This window comes from Oryctolagus cuniculus, chromosome 1, assembly GCF_051225735.1.
Source record: "Oryctolagus cuniculus isolate XC-2025 breed Fujian yellow rabbit chromosome 1, ASM5122573v1, whole genome shotgun sequence".
Lineage (NCBI taxonomy): Eukaryota > Metazoa > Chordata > Mammalia > Lagomorpha > Leporidae > Oryctolagus > Oryctolagus cuniculus.
This window is the reverse complement of record NC_142867.1, coordinates 88100894-88115714: the sequence shown is the minus strand read 5'-3', so window position 1 is coordinate 88115714 and position 14821 is coordinate 88100894. Positions and strand designations below refer to the sequence as shown.

Genomic DNA, 14821 nt, shown 5'->3' with positions numbered 1-14821 from the left:
GATGAGGTTCAAATGTAGAACACATTTCCACATACAAACACATTTCCAGCCTGCAATATGCCCTGAAACACAACAGAAATAAGTCTGAGATCTCACAAGGTTGCCAGGGCATCCCATGGCCATGCATCCTTTAACCTCCCACATGAGAAAGCATATTGGAAAGCAAGCAAGCCTGGGGTTATTCAGGTATCTTGAAGCCACTCTAATTTGAAACAGGAGGAAATTCTTAACACATGTTGTTACTTCACTGCTGGTATTATTTCACAATGGACTTAACTCCAAAGTGATCAAGGAACTCTAATGAAATGCACTACCAGGTTGGAGAATCACCAGCAAAGAGTTCAATTAAGAAATATAAATGGACATGTCTCAGTAGTACCCTGTATGTCAGTAATGCATGCAGTTTCCAAAAGGGTTTGATTTACACTTAGGGCATATAGGAGCCCCATCCTTATCCATGGGAGTTATGTCCCAACACCCCCTAATAGATGTCCAGCCCCACAAAATAGGACCAAACTCTATAATTGAATGCCTTTTCCATCTTACCTAAGCATTTATCACACACTGTAGCTGTAACATTTGCAGCTGGAGGTATGACAGCTAAACCAGCCAGATTTCTTTTTCCTTCTTCACAATGTCACAGAGGGCAGTTTTGTTCTGACCGTACTTCTTAGCAAACTCAGCATATGGGTTTTCCCTAAGTTGAGAACTTTTACCTTTTCACTTAGAGGCACAGTAGAGCTTCTTTGGCATATCTGAATGGCCAGCATCAGTACTCTTGTATTTGAGAACCATTGTTATATAAAATAAGGGTCACTTAAATGCAAACACTGCAGTGCTCTAACAGCCCATCTGATAACCAAATCAGCTATTAAGTCACTAACAGATGGGTAGCAAATAAAGCTGCGATAAGCTGAACCAAAGCACGATTCAAGTCCTGAATAGGCTGGAGCTAGACAGCATGAGACTCGATTCCACCACTCAATGTGAAACGAAACTTAAAAGCTTTAAAATATTTCTAGAATTTTCCATTTTATGTTTTTGGAAGGCAGTTGACTGCAAGTAACTGAAACTGCACAAAACTTACCACCATGGATAAGTGGGGACTACTGTACATTACAAATGGTTAGATCTGACTCATTTCACTTCAGGTTTATAAGACTCCCACTAAACTATGCCAACAACCTTTTATTCTCTTAAGGAATTATCTTTCAATTTCAAGTTTCCTGTGCTGGAGATTTTAACATTAGTAGGCATTTGCTTCATTTGAATAAGGAAAAATACACTTCATATTACTTGGCTTATAAGCTAAAGTTTTGGAATGCTATAGTTCAAATGATTCTTTTAAAAGACAAATCGATACTAGTGTGGGTCATCTCTCCATCGCACGAGACTGTGCAGGCAGTCTCAGACAGGGTCTCATGTTCTGCATTAGTCAGCCTTCTAGGAAAGAGAGAGACTCCAAAATCCCAGGGTTCTGCCGCAGCAAACCTTTATTTCCCACCCACATCTTCCACCTGCAGTGGGAATAAGGCCCCCGCAGCTCTGCTCCACATTTCTAATTATCTGAGGACTACTCAGATAAAGGCACAACCCGTATGAGGTAGATGTTGGCTCCATGGCAGAGGCTAGGCAAGAACCAATTACATTTGAAGCTGTTGTGCAAATACAGAAATTAGTTCTTTGGTCACATTCCATGAGCCAAAAAATAATAATAAGTCACACAGATTAGCCTAACATCTGTGGAACAGGAAAATATATTCTGCCTCTGGTAGGACAGAGGAAGATAAATATTTTCAAAAATAATACATCCCACATTTCTCTGCATATTTACTTTCCTTCTCTCTCTCTCAAATTTATTCACCCACTTCCAAGAATACACCCTGAAAGTCTCATCTACTTATGGCATCAGGCGCAGTATTAAAGATCACAAGATAATGAGATGTAAAATATCCCATACACACCCATACAAAATGGTGGAACAGGAACAGAGCTACAGTAAAACTTCCATTCACAGAAACGAAGGAGGGCTATTTAGCCATCGCTGGTACATAATGATTTTGAAATGCAGCTGAGTAATGCATAATGAGGCCTGCTATCCCAGGATAGGGCACGTTTCTGAGCAGACCTCTGTTCTCTCTGGGAAAGCACCCCAGTCCAGCATTCTCTGCATCTTGACTCCACTCTCCAGGATATCTTTTCTTTTCCATTATCCTTGCTGGATGCATGCGAGGGCAGAGGAAAGGAGCCCACCCTCGGGGAAGGGGCAGCTTTCTCAGCAGCTTCTAGCCCAGGAAGGTGGTCTCAGGTAGCTACAGTTTCTCTGAATTGAGGATGGCAGTGCTTTTAGCATTATAGCTCTTACAGAAATTTTATTAGATATTTGTCTATCTGGTTCCATTTCAGTGTGCTAGAAGTTACTACCACTACAATTCTTATAGGCATCTCTGTTTCTCTAGACTTAATTAAAGGTACTGTGCACGGATCCAGTGAAGCCAGCGTTATGCCTTTAGGATTTGTGGTCATCACACCCATAATTTCACCTAAACCTGTGTCTTAATCTGTGGTTTTGGCTCAAAGCATTCTTCAATATCTTTCACCAGTTGAAGATTAAAAACTATTGCATGTTTCAACCTTAAAACCCAACACTTGAGGCTTTCTGTTTTCTATTTTATCCCTTTCTGTAAACAGGCCATTTATTTTCTATATTCATTTCTTTTAAAAATATCTTATCAAATTCAGTTCATAAGACAACCCACACTAGTAATATCCCATTCATTTTGATACCTTTGCAGCCAAAGCCACAAGTTCTTTAGGTACACTGGCTGCCTCCTAAGTTATGGCCATTGCAGAAAACATTTACTACGTTAATCATCACTCCTTCAGTTTCCTTTGAGAGTTTTCTCTCTAGCCACTGCTTTATCCTGAAGCAATTGACACATTTTTTTCATATAATGATGCTGTACACCTTATATTAATTTCTATATTATCTTGCTTCATGGAAAACAGCCCTAGAACTTCAATGGTTTACAAAAATGAGCATATTTCTAGTCTAAGTTCCATGTGCCGGCAAATGCTACCTGGATAAGAAAACTTCAGCTCTGTTCTACGTTATCTTCATATTCAGGGACCCAGGCTAATGGGCAGCCACTATGCATTTAACATATATATTTCCAGGGCAGAAGGGAGGAACAAGAGGCATTCAATCCTGTTTGGGGTCTTTGCTTGAAAGTAGAATAGTTATCTCTTGCATTCTAGTTACCAAGTTCAGCACGGCTGAGTGAGTGGGTATTTTTCTCCCATTAGGAAGAAACTGGAGTGGCCCGGAAGGCAGTGGAGGATGGCCCAAGTGCTTGGGCCCTGCACCCTCATGGGAGACCAGGAGGAAGCACCTGGCTCCTGGCTTCAGATTGGCGCAGCACGCTGGCCATAGCAGCCATTTTGGGGGTGAACCAACGGAAGGAAGACCTTTCTCTCTGTCTCTTTCTCTCTCACTGTCTAACTCTGCCTGTCAAAAAAAGGAAGATTTTACAAATAATTTACAAATAATAATACAGTCTACGACAGAAGAAAACCAAAGGAGTAAACCTCAGAGTTGAAGATATTGCTAGCCCAACTCCAGAAAATGGATGCAATAACCAGGATTTTTATGAGATTAATTATTTATTCATCATTCAACAAAAGAGCTATTTTTAAAAAACAATGTACTAGTTAGCTTTGTGCTGTGAAACATCACACATAGCACCAACATGATAATACAACAAATTGCTTTTATACAAGTAAAATCACAAGAGGTGATACAAAAGTTACTTTTTGTACTTTGCTTTGAGAACAATTTCTAGTAGTAAAGTGCATTTTATGTGTAGTTGTGCAAGGAGTCCGGATTTGCTGTGACTCTTCAGCTAACATTTGATGTAGTCAAGGACTTTGCATCAGAATCAGCAGGAGAATTAGGAGGAAAATGTTCCAGAATTGTAGGGTGTCTCTGATTATTCCTAAACAATTCACCAAGGTTACTAAATGCTGTATTACCATTTGGATGGGAGCCCTGCTGGGATACAGACTTCGGAAAGATAATGGAGTGAAGAGTGCCCTCTAGTGGCAAATCACAGCTTTTATTTTATAAACAGAATAGAACAAGAAAATTTCATTTTCCTTATTTTGCTTGTTAAATGGGACTCATGGAGGGGAGGCTTGGAAGGCAGACAGGGTTACTTGAATCTTAGAAATATGTTCCATAGCATCCTAAGCCTCCTTTTCCCCGTGTCAGAAATTTATTTTACTTTGAAATGTATCTAGTAATTCAATTCTTTTCACATAACAATAATAGATGTTATTTAGTCTGTTACTCTCTTATTCAAGAACTGCCACAGATTCCATTTTATTTTTAAGAATGAATAAAATGTTCTCCCTGGAGAGGGACCTTGAATAATTTGCAATTTAGATTTTGTTTTTATTGATTACAGGTCAGTGCAATCATCAAGAAGAAATATCTACGTAGTTTCCAACTCCCGATATTTCCAAAATGATTACACATTTTATTAATCAAGGTCACAGTCACCTCATTTTACTGGTGTCAATGAAAACCTGATGCTATGTGTTAATTAAGAGTCACCATGGCAATGAAAATGGATGTCTTAAATGCTGGTGCTGCTGTTATTCATGGGTGAGTTCCAAGTGCCCTCTACTGGACAAAATACAATTGGTAAGCAATCTTCAATTCTGAAACAGATTTCTTCCTTGTCATTCCTATTCAAGATAAAATTCCATCAAAAACATACGGGAGCTCACCAATGCAGAGACTAGAGGATCAAGTCTTATATTAAAATCTTAGAAGCAACCATTCATTAAACCTTTATTGTATACATATGAATAGTTTTCAAATACCATTTTTTTTTAATTAATCAAATCTCATTTCAAATATGATTATTTCTGTGAGAAATTAGAAGTTATTAGAATACAAATCAAGGACAATATTTTTTAACCCTGACTTTACTTTTCAGCACTTATAAATGTGGTGTGTGTGGTTTTTTTTGGTTTTTTTTTTTGTTGTTGTTGTTGTTGTTGTTTTTCACTTAACAGGCCTAGAATCCAACCCACACAGGTTTTATCCCTCAGGGAGGTGTAGTAGGCCTACTAAAGTGTACTCTAAGCTTACCAAAAGGCAGTGCTTCGACTGTGCAGCTGAAAATGTTAACATTTGCAATTGCCAACTCGAGTCTCAGGATTGATATAGCAACAGTCTTGAACAGTAAGGGGTCAGGGGACTTCTTTTCGGTGTCCGGGACGTGCTCTGGCATTGGCAGGAGCTATTATTAATCCTCTTGGTCAGCCTCCCATCTGCGTGTATGCCTGGGATTCTGCTTTACAAAGCCTAGTCTACTTTGCTTTTTTAATTTTATTTCTCTCCTTCTCCTGTTGTTGCTCTATGCCATTAAACCCCTGAATTCATTTCCTGGAGTTCTGAAAAAAAAAAAAAAAAGTCCTTTAAAAAAAAAAGATAAGAAAAAGAAATGTAGTCTCTATTACCTTAATTCAAGCAAAGCATCTTTTGTCTGCAAACATCTTTCTCTTGAGAATTTTGAATTTTAGCAAAACAAGAGATCACATCCTAGCCAAAACATACATATCTGCAGAAACAGCAATTAAAATTAACTTCTTTCATTGGGGTTTAACTGCTTTGTTGAGCCTCCAAAACATTGTTGACAAAATAAACCAAAAATAGGACTAGAATTGCAGGTTATGCTTTTCTAGCACGAAATTATGGATTGAAATGTGCTCCCCCCTGCTGCCCCCCGCCACATTCATACACTGAAATCCTAACCTCCAGTGACTCAGAGTGTGCTTGTGCCTTGAAGCAGCTTTTAAATTGCATTAGGTCAATAGGGTTGGCTCTGATCTGGTATGAGATTAGGATACAGACACACACAGAGGGAAGATCACAAGACACAAGTAGAAGACGGACATTCACAAGCCCAGGAGAGAGGTCCATTTCTGCCAAAACCTTCAATTCAGACTTCTTCCAGAATTGTGAGAAAATAAATGTCTGTTGCTTAAACTCCCTAGGCTGTGGTCCTTTGTATGGCAGCCCTAGCAAACTAAAGGAAAAAGAGAAGTTGCCCTTGTGGCCATGGCCCCATGATGCCAGGACAGGCATGCTAGTGCTTCTCTTATCCCTGCCCAAGCTTTCTGGCCCATGGTTGACAGTCTCATCATACAGTTCAGATGTCATGTCTATATTCAAAAAAGGAAAAAGGGGCATAAAAACACCTTTCTATTTTGAAAATGAAAAGATGTGACTTTATTATTTTTATAATATGGACCCTTTCTATGGCAAGCACTTAAAAATTCAAACTCAAAATTGATCCAATCAAGAATTAGAAAATCGAGAGGTAGTGCCAACTTTAGTAACGGCTGGACCCACAGATCAGATTACACTATCTGGATTGAGATTCTCCCTCTCTTGATCTTTCTTTCATTGTATTGCCTTTACATTCCTGCTCTTTATGATTATTCCTACAAATTCCAGGCTTTCTCCTCAAGGAAACAAGGTGGCTTCCAAAGCTCTAGCCCTGTATTCTTTCAAGATCTAGTCTAGGCCAACGCCGCAGCTCACTAGGCTAATCCTCCGCCTGCGGCGCCGGCACCCCTGGTTCTAGTCCCGGTCGGGGCGCCAGATTCTGTCCCAGTTGCTCCTCTTCCAGTCCAGCTCTCTGCTGTGGCCAGGGAGTGCAGTGGAGGATGTCCCAAGTGCTTGCGCCCTGCACCCACATGGGAGACCAGGAGAAGCACCTGGCTCCTGAAAAGGAAGACCTTTCTCTCTGTCTCTCTCTCTCTCACTGTCCACTCTGCCTGTCAAAAAAAAAAAAAAAAAAATCTAGTCTACTAAATTCTTGTTTCTCGGAACCCCTGGATAAGAACATACCTATGCTGCTTCTTTCGGCTTACCTTCCTGGCATGATTATGTAAAACACTTCTCCACACTCTTCTCTCAGCCCAAGCACCAAGAAGTCAGTGTTCACTCAGTAATACTGGTGATCATCAACGTACTCAAGAGCAAAGAGCTCCTCTTTATTAAGTGCTGGCTTTGCAGGAGGTATGATTCATTATCTCTGTGAATCACCATACAACTTAATGTCACAAGAAGGATTATGCTGCTTTAAAAATATTAATGAATATTTTTAAAACTATTTTAAGATAATTAATCATAAGTAGGTCAAACAGCTTGGCACAGATCACTGAGATAGAAAATAGAGCCAAGAATGTAATACAATTCTGTCTTGCTTTAGAATCTTCATGCTGCTACTGAAGCTTTTCATCCTCTTGTTTCCACTTAGTTTTTCACAAAGCCTGGCTGCTTCTACCTCTTTGTCTCCATTTTGTGACCTTTCTTTGCAATCTCTTCTGCCCACACTCAGTCAACACCCACTAACTGCAACTACTGCCAGATACCTCACAGGGCTCTGTAATTTGCAGTGTGCTGCCAGTGCCTAGATTTGGCTGGGGTTGACAGTGCGATCAGAATGGACACCCCAAGCCCAGACCAGGACCTGCATGGGCCTCAACCACACACGTTTCTCCTTTAAGACACTGTCTGACCCCCTTTCTCATGCATAGTCAACCAGATACCCCCAAAGCACCCTGAGACTGGCACCTGCTGCTCATTTTGGTCCCACGTGTCTGGCTCTGGTCCCTGAAAGGCAACCTGTATGGCGCATTGCTTCTAACGGCTGTGATGCTGTCTCTTTTATGGACTCACATGAGACAGTCTGCCAGAATAGTGAAGACAACATGCTGATTTGGGGTGATTCTCACTGATATTGATGAGAGATAAATTCTGAGTTCTGAACCATCACCTGTTGCCCTCCTCCACATTGTCTTCAGCCTGAAATTCTATAGGCCCCTATGTCAGCTCTCAGTTTTCTGTTCAATTCACAACACCTATCATCTACAGCACCCACAGGTGGCAGAAGGCATCCTTTACTCTCTATGCCTCCCACCACTGACCCATAGTACAGTAGGGTCCTCACCTCTGAAGCCACTGTTTATATGACAGGCAAATCCTTAGGGGGAGAGGAAGATTGCTTGCCTCTACAAAGGGACTTTTAAGATTCACATAGTCATTTGTTTGCAAGACAGGGCGACAGCAACAGAGCAAGAGACAGAGGCAGGCAGAGATCGTTCTTTCATCTGCTGGCTCATTCTCAAATTCCTACAACAGCACAGGCTAGGCAAGGCAAAAGCTAGGTGCCAAGAACCCCACCCAGGTCTACCACATGGGTGGTAGGGACTCAAGTACTTGGGTTATCAACCGCTGATTCTCAGGCACATGAGCAGGGAGCTGAATCAGAAGCAGAACAGCCAAGACTCTAACCAGCACTCCAGTATGGAGTACTGCAAGCTGTAGCTTAACCCACTGCTCCACAACACAGTCCCCAGATTTTTTAGATAACTGTTAATATAAAAAATGTGTTCTTCCAATGGATGTATTCTCTTGCCTCCAATTGTTATGGCAATAACATATTATTCTAGGTATGAATTAAGCAATGTCAGACATGTGATCAAATGTTCTTATACTTAGGATTATTCTTTTTTTAAGATTTATTTATTTGAAAGAATTACAGAGAGACAGAGAAACAGAGAGGCAGAGAGAGAGAGGCAGAGAGAGAAAGAGAGAGAGAGAGAGAGAATGAGGCCCTTCACCCGCTGGTTCACTCCCCAAATGGCCACAACGGCCAGAGCTGAGCCAGTCTGAAGCCAGGAGCCAGGAGCTTCTCCCAGATCTCCCATATAGGTGCAGGGGTCCAGGGACTTCTGCTGTCTTCTACTGCTTTCCAAGGCACACCAGCAGAGAGCTGGATAAGAAGCATAGCAGCTGGGACTTGAATAGATGCCCATGTGGGATGCAAGCACTGCAGGTGGCAGCTTTACCCACTAAGCCACAGCACTGGCCCCAGGATTCTTTTCAGTCTGCTCAGTGATTCTCACCTATCCTTCCTGCTAGTGTCAGTTTGCAGAATTCAGAGATGTAGTCCACATTGAAAGAAATCACATTCTAGTAATGCACTGATTATAGCCTAAAGATTTTAAGAGAAACATGGCTGAATGATGTGTTGTAATCCATTTGCAATACAAAATTCTAAACAGTACATTTAACATGACCAAAAGTGAGTTATCATTCACATTTTCTTTTACACACTGGGTAAGACTCCATTTGTGGCCATCATCCACAGAAGCAAAATAACAACTTTTGAGAGAATCATTAGAAGTCAGTACTCAGGGGTGGCAGGACCATAACACAGTGTCAGAAGTAATGATGCAGCCAGCATCAAACACATGGCATTGCAAAGCAGCAGAGACAAAAAGATCTATATTGTTTGGGTACAAGCAGCTTCCAAGGCACTGTGAGTAATAACAACATTATTGCCTTTTTCTCCCCGGTGGAAAAAAATAAAATTAGCCAGAAATCATACATTGATAATAAAGAAAGAAAAAAGACAGTTCTTAGACCTCAGTATGAAAAGATAGGCTGAATACTGCAAAAAAAAATTTTTTTCTTGCACTTATTAGAGAGTACTCAAATACCTAAATACCTCTTTCCTAACCACTATTCTGAATCTCTACAAATAAATGCTTGTAACGTACATGTACCCAGGAATTTTGTAATTTCATTTACAGATCAAATTGTGTATGTACTCCGGGATGTGCTGTTGAGAGTAGTTATACCAGAACGAAACTATGGAAATAAAAACTTCTCTTAGCTCCTTTGGGGAAAAAAATATGTAAGGAGAAGCCTAGCAAAATAGACCCAGGGTCCCCCAAACCAATTCATTGTCTCTCTCCCAGCTTCCCTCCCCACAGCATGGGCTATCTCAGTGCTAAGAGCATAGATAGGACATGATTCACAGACCCCAAGACTGCAGGAAACATGACTTATAGCTTCTGACAGAGATCAGCTCAAGCTTTCAAATCCAAGCATCTAAGACAAAGGAATGATGGGACATAGAGAGAGGCCTCTAGAGAATTTCTTACAGACACTAGGAAGACTCTAGGTCTTGATAATCCAAGGAATGGGGACTAGGAGCCACTAAAAGTTGGAATATACCTACATCAAAGTGCTTCAGATTTGTTTCTGCACTCTTGTCTCCTCTCTGAAGCCTGCTGTGTGGCTCAGTCTGCATTTTACTTTAATAAAGTTTATTTCAATAGTGATAATGGGCACTATAAACATGAAGGTATCAGTAACTGCTTCCTACTATCCATATTTTTGGTAGATGTTTTAAACTAAAGAATGGCATTTGAATAGTGACTGTTAGGAATCATTGACAAGCATGTAAACAAGGTATTTTGGGATACATTAGTAGGAAGCTAGATCAAAAGCGGAACTTTAAACTTCTCCGTTTGCAATTTTCTTCATCATTGTGCTGAACTCTCTAGTCATTCTTACACAGTTGGCAGCTTAGATACTAATCCTATCACACACAACAAAGGCTGCTGTAACATAAGACTTACTGATGCTATAAAATCATAGATGAACTTGGGAATTCCAAGATGGCGGAATAGGGAGGGAGCACACCGATGACCAGGAAGGGAAGGTTCAAAGAGGGGTGAGAATTTGTAGTTTCAGGGAAAGGGAAGCTCTTCTGAAACGGGGGAGACAGGGTGGACCTGCAAGGAGGACGTGGACACCTGAGGAGCAGGACACCAACAGGAGTGTGTACGCACCAGCGCTGGAAGCCGAGGTGAGACAGGGTGCTTGCCCAGCACCGCTGTAGCAGCCGCCACCACCCCTACCCCAACCCACCCTGGGACAGACACTGAGACACGCACAACTGAGTGGGGGAGGAAATAGAAAATGGAACAGAGTGAGTAGCACCTGTGGAAAGAGTGAGCGATTCAGGGGGGGTCTGACTGAGGGACTGAACAATCCAGGATCCCTCCCCCAAGTCAGAGCTGCAGCAGGTGGGAAGCAGCCATCTTGTTTGTTTACATTCGGGCTTAAAGAAGAACTGCCTCTGCCTCCACACTAACCTTCGGAGGCAGAACCCAAAGGTGGAGTGGAGTGACACAACACTCCTTGCACAGGGGTGGGCAGCGAGGGAGGGCAGCTCAAAGCCCTGACACCAGTCTACTCAAGTTACCAGAAAAAAAAAAAAATTGAATAGCGCCCACAGGAAGAGGGCAGGATCCAGGGGGACAAACTGAGGGATCAATAACGCCAGGATCCTTAGGACAGCCCAACCCACAATCAGAGCTGCAGCGGGCAGAGTGCAGCCATCTTGTTTGGTTACGTTTGGGCTTAAAGGAGGCTGGCCTCTGCTCCAAAGGAGGAAGCAGCAGGGGCGGAGTGCAAAGGTGGTCTGGAGCTACTTGACACTCCTCATGCAGGAGGTACAGTGAGAGAGAGTGGCTGACCAACGAACCCCAGTCACAGACATTTAAGGGCGAACATAGGAACAAGGAAACTGGCCCCCCAAGGGGCGGAGATTGGCACCTCAAAGCCCTGACACCAGCCCACTCAAGTTACAAAAAATAAATAAATAAATACATAAATAAGTAAAAAACAAACAAACTCTAGAAGGCAGAGCAGCCTGCTTACACTGGATATTGGTACAGACTCACAGCAGCCTATAGCAGAGGGAAATCAACCTGAAAAACTACCCAGATGGAATGCCAAAAAACAAAACAAAAACCCACAATAACTCCTCATGTAGGATCTCTATCCTTAATGTGCTGTGCATTGAGATTTAATGCTATAATGAGTACTCAAACAATATATTTCACTTTGTGTTTCTATGGGGGTGCAAACTGTTGAAATCCTTACTTAATGCATACTAAACTGATCCTCTGTAAAAAAAAAAAAAAAAAAAAAGAAATTATCAATTCCCAACTTGACTCTCACTGGGATTAAACATGACAATAGGTCTGCTCTGATTTCATCATCATTTAAAAAAAATCATCTATTATTTTTCACTTTATGTTTCTGTGTGGGAGCAAACTGTTGAAATCCATACTTAATGTATACTAAGCTGATCTTCTGTATATTATGATAATCGAAAATGAATCTTGATGTGAATGGAAGGGGAGAGGGAGTGGGAAAGGGGAGGGTTGTGGGTGGGAGGGACGGTATGGGGGGGAAGCCATTGTAATCCATAAGTCGTACTTTGGAAAATTATATGCATTAAATAAAAGTTTAAAAAAAAAAAAAGAATATAGAAGAACATATAAATTCACCAATGGAGCAAGCTAAACCAACCATAACAGAGGCTGAAGAAGAAGAAGAATTTGAAACTATGCCAGAAAAAGAATTCAGAAAATTAATAATCAGAATACTTAGAAATAATGAGAAACAGTGTCGAGAGCTGAACGAAAAACAGTCCCAAGGATTAAAGATCCTAGAGAGAAGCCAGAATGAAATACTTGAAATGAAAAATGCAATTGACCATATAAAAAACACTGTGGAATCCCTCAGAAATCGAACAGATGAAATAGAAGACTGAATATCAGTATTCGAAGACAAACTTCCAGAAATAATAGTCAGTTCAAACGCAGGAAGAAGAAATTAAAAAATATGGTCAGAGACCTACAAGATTCAATCAAATGGTGTAATGTTCGGATAATAGGAGTCCCTGATGGGGTGGAAAGAGAGAATGGATTGGAAGGTGTTTTCAATGAAATAATATCAGAAAACTTCAAACAAAGGCAGCTGGATAACACCACACAAATACAACAGATAGCCAGGACTCCGAACAGGGTAGACCAGAAGAGAAATTCACTGCAACACATTGTAGCAACACTCAACTCAGTGACACACAAAGAACAAATCCTAAAATGTGCAAGAGAAAAATGACAAATCACATTCAGGGGTAAGTTAATCAGACTCACCCCAGACTTCTCATCGCAAACACTACAGGCAAGGAGACAATGGTATGATATATTTCAAGTTTTAAAAGACAAACAATGCCAACCTAGAATACTATACCCTGCAAAGCTATCATATATGAATGAAGGGGAAATAAAGATCTTCCAAGACAAACAGAAACTGAAAGAATTTGTATTCACGCGTCCAACCCTACAACACTTGCTCAAAGACGTGCTGCACACAGAAATACAAAAACAAGAACTTCACTCCAAAAAAAAAGTGAATGTAGAGTAACCTACAAACAAAGTTCAAAATACATAAACAGCTCGTTTAGGAAACATGAATGGGAAAAGACAGTACTTAACAGTAATCACATTGAATGTGAATGGTCTTAATTCTACTACCAAAAGACATAGAGTAGCTGATTGGATCAAGAAAGAGAATCCATCTATATGTTGCCTTTAGGAGACACACCTTATCAGCAAAGATGCACAAAGACTGAAAGTGAAAGGATGGAAAAAGATACTCCAAGCTAACAGAAATCAAAAAAGAGCTGGTGTGGCCATCCTGATATCAGACAAAATAGACTTTAACATAAAAACTATTAAAAGAGACAGAGAAGGGCACTATATAATGATTAAAGGATCTATCCAACAGGAAGACATTACTATTATAAATGTATACGCACCTAATTACAGGGCGCCTGGCTACCTGAAAGAATTACTAAAGGATTTAAAGGGAGATATAGATTCAAATACAATAGTAACAGGGGACTTCAACACCCCACTCTCACCAATGGACAGATCAACCAGTCAGAAATTCAACAAGGAAACAACAGAGCTAATTGACGCTATAGACCAAATAGACCTAACCTTCCACCCCACAGCCAAAGAGTTCACGTATTTCTCCCCAGTACATGGAACATTCTCTAGGATTGACCATATGCTAGGCCATAAAGGGAGCCTCAACAAATTCAAAAAAAAAATGAAATTATACCATGCAGCTTCTCAGATCATAGCGCAGTGAAACTCTAAATCAACAACCCAAGAATCTCTAACACCATATGCAAATATATGGAGAATGGACAACATGATCCTAAACGAACAGTGGGTCATCGAAGAAATTAAAAGAGAAATCAAAAGCTTTCTAGAAACAAATGAAAATGATAACACAACCTATCAAAACCTGTGGGACACAGCAAAAGCAGTGCTAAGAGGAAAGTTTATAGCAATTAGTGCCTACATCAAGAAGCTGGAAAGGAACCAAACAAATGAACTCTCCATGCACCTCAAGGATTTAGAAAAACAGCAGCAAATCAAGCCCAAATCCAAAAGGAGGAAAGAAATACTAAAGATCAGAGAAGAAATAAACAGAATTGAAACCAAAAAAAAAAAAAAACAATACAAAAGATCAACAAAACCAGAAGCTGGTTCTTTGAAAAAATAAACAAAATCGACACACCATTGGCCCAACTAACCAAAAAAAGGAGAGAGAAGACCCAAATCTGTAAAATCAAAGATAGTAATGGAAATGTAACAACAGACACAATAGAAATAAAAAGAATCATCAGAAACTACTACAAAGAGATGTATGCTAACAAATTGGGGAACCTGGAAGAAATGGATAGGTTCCTGGACAAATACAAACTTCCTAAACTGAGCCGTGAAGATATAGAAAATCTAAACAGACCCATAACCACGGAAGAAATTGAATCAGTAATAAACGCACTACCAAAAAAGAAGAACACAGGACCGGATGGCTTCGCTGCCGAATTTTACCAGGCATTTAGAGAACAACTAACCCCCGTTCTTCTCAAGTTATTCAAAACAATTGGAAGAGAGGGAATCCTCCCAAATTCTTTCTATGAAGCCAATATCACCTTAATTCCTAAGTCCGGAAAAGACACAACAGAGAAAGAAAACTACAGACCTATCTCCCTGATGAACATAGATGCAAAAA

General features: G+C 40.6%; 1 long non-coding RNA gene across 3 annotated transcripts in view; it reads right to left on the bottom strand.

Moving 5' to 3' along the window:
- Positions 1-4991: 4991 nt before the first annotated feature.
- The window catches only part of LOC149128513 (uncharacterized), a 29886-nt gene continuing 20056 nt past the window's right edge, over positions 4992-14821 (bottom strand). For 2 of the 3 annotated variants that reach the window (XR_016233977.1, XR_016233975.1), the window contains 2 exons: positions 6949-7112; positions 4992-5463 (listed from right to left, as the gene is read on the bottom strand). This is a non-coding gene — a long non-coding RNA (uncharacterized LOC149128513). Of the gene's footprint in view, positions 5464-6925; positions 7113-14821 lie in introns of all 3 variants that reach the window. The other variant, XR_016233976.1, reaches the window with a different exon arrangement.